Source organism: Atractosteus spatula, unplaced genomic scaffold, assembly GCF_055471065.1.
Source record: "Atractosteus spatula isolate fAtrSpa1 unplaced genomic scaffold, fAtrSpa1.hap1 Scaffold_94, whole genome shotgun sequence".
Classification (NCBI taxonomy): domain Eukaryota; kingdom Metazoa; phylum Chordata; class Actinopteri; order Semionotiformes; family Lepisosteidae; genus Atractosteus; species Atractosteus spatula.
Window position 1 is genome coordinate 95,928 of NW_028296928.1, and position 2,024 is coordinate 97,951.

The following is a 2,024-nucleotide window of genomic DNA, read 5'->3' on the forward strand; positions in this document are numbered from 1 at the left end:
TGGACAGGATATTTACCACCCTTTTATCATGAACTTCTCAACTTGACCTCTCCCAGGAGAAGCACAATTAACACAGAATCCTCTCTCCATTTAGTTGAGATCACCTTTGTGTCAGTGCAAATGTTTGTGAGCTGTCAATTAAATTTTAATATTGGTTGTACTGGTGTGCTGCTTGTCTGTGAAAAATTAATCTTCTGCTTCTTCATGCCGAATCATCTGCAAAGGTCGAGTTTATTCAATGTTTGCGCACAGCACTCCATCAGGAATATTTTGTCCTAGTTCAATAAGGACTTACTGCACGCATTCACAAACCTCACAAACCGATAAAACCGGTTTGCTGGTTAAAAGATTTTATTAAATGTGAAAAAAGGTCTGATTGTGAAAAGATCAAAATGTTAGTGAAAAAATCAGTAACATGAGGAAAAACAAACTGTGGGAGCCCCATGACTCCCCATGTCATGCTGTATTTCTCTCTCATTCTACTGGGAGTGGTGCCGTCGCTTCTGGATAAAGACTCTCAGTAGTCATTCCAGACAGGTCAGGTATGACTGTGCTTTGCCACAAGAACCTCAGAGATTGTAAGCTGGGTAGTTTCAGATCACTATTTTATTAAAGGTTCAAGCAAACCCGAATACCTTTGCAAGAGACATTTCAGAATCCCAGTCAAATCCAGTATGATTGCTGGATCCTTCGAATTCGACTGAACTATAGCACAGATCTGCAGTCCACCATTAGAATACTGTGGGTGTGTTGTATAAGCCATACCACCCAAAATAGTTCTAAAACAGGAGATGCATTCTCGTTTAGGAATGTGGTATAAAGTGAAATGGTCTGGGAAGAGTCCTACGTTTGAACAGTTCAAAATAGACGTAAAGGGGTATTTACGGACTCTTTCGAAATGTAAGAACAAGCTGTGCGTACCTTATCTTTATTTACCTTGTGTAATCGTTTTTCATAAAGTGTAATTGTATTATAGCATGTGCCCCTGATGATTTTCTTGATACGTTATATGTGCTTTTGTTTGTATTGTATGTAGTTTTGTTGTTCAAATAAAACGTAAAAGACACAACTTTCCAGATGCGGCTGCTGTAAAAATAAAATGACATCAAGGGTGCTGTACGCAGAGGTCTGAAACCTGCTCCACAGAAGATCTTTATCCAGAGGTGTTAAAGAAGTCGAGATCTCGCCATGAGAGGGGAAGCATCTCAGAAAAAGCAGGTGCAGTCGGTTCCACGGTCATAACGCCACTAAGTCGGGCGACAAGAGCAAAACCCACCCGGCTTCCTCCCGGCAAGTAATGAGACAAAGAGACAGCGCACAGCGGGTAGTGTGGCCGAGCGGTCTAAGGCGCTGGATTAAGGCTCCAGTCTCTTCGGGGGCGTGGGTTCAAATCCCACCGCTGCCAGGTGCTTCTGTCGAGACCCCCTTTCAGCTGACTTCAGACGAAAGGGAGGGAACTGCTTTTTGGCAGTCTCTCGAGAAACTAAGCAAAGTGTTTAAAGATACTTTCTCAGCTTGACATCAAGGCACAAAACAAAAACCTTCTTGCGTCCTCTCAACCCAAAAGCGCTTTGCCACTTTTTGCGTTATGCAGGGAACGACGTCTGCCCAGATCACTTTTGTGTCAATGCAAATCGTAGTGTGCCCTCCGTTTTAATGTTGGCTGTGCTGGCGTGCTGCTTCTGTCTGTGAAACTTGAATGTTCTGCTTCTTCACACCGAATCGTTGGCGGGGGTTGAGCTTGTTAAATCTTTGCGCATAGCGCTCCTTTGGAAGTACTTTGTCCAAGTTCAAAAGCGATCGTGGGATTTACTTCATGCGTTCAAAAAGCATGCCTCGCACGACAGATTTAAATGGGGAATGGAGCCTGCTTCTTGCTGTTTTTCCTGTGGTTGCAGTTACAAAGTTGATCGTGCTTTCACATTCTGTTAACAGTATTCACTGGCTGAGCTTTATCAGTTGGTTCGTAAAGGAATCTCTGCTTCGGTTCCAGAAAAGTCATCTGTAGTGTGTTTTTTTCTGTG

The 2,024-nt window shown here is 43.2% G+C and overlaps 1 non-coding gene across 1 annotated transcript; it reads left to right on the forward strand.

The window, feature by feature from the left end:
• Nucleotides 1-1,323: 1,323 nt before the first annotated feature.
• On the forward strand, nucleotides 1,324-1,405 carry trnal-aag (transfer RNA leucine (anticodon AAG)). The gene has a single exon. It is a non-coding gene; the product is annotated as a tRNA-Leu (tRNA).
• The last annotated feature ends 619 nt before the right edge of the window (nucleotides 1,406-2,024 follow it).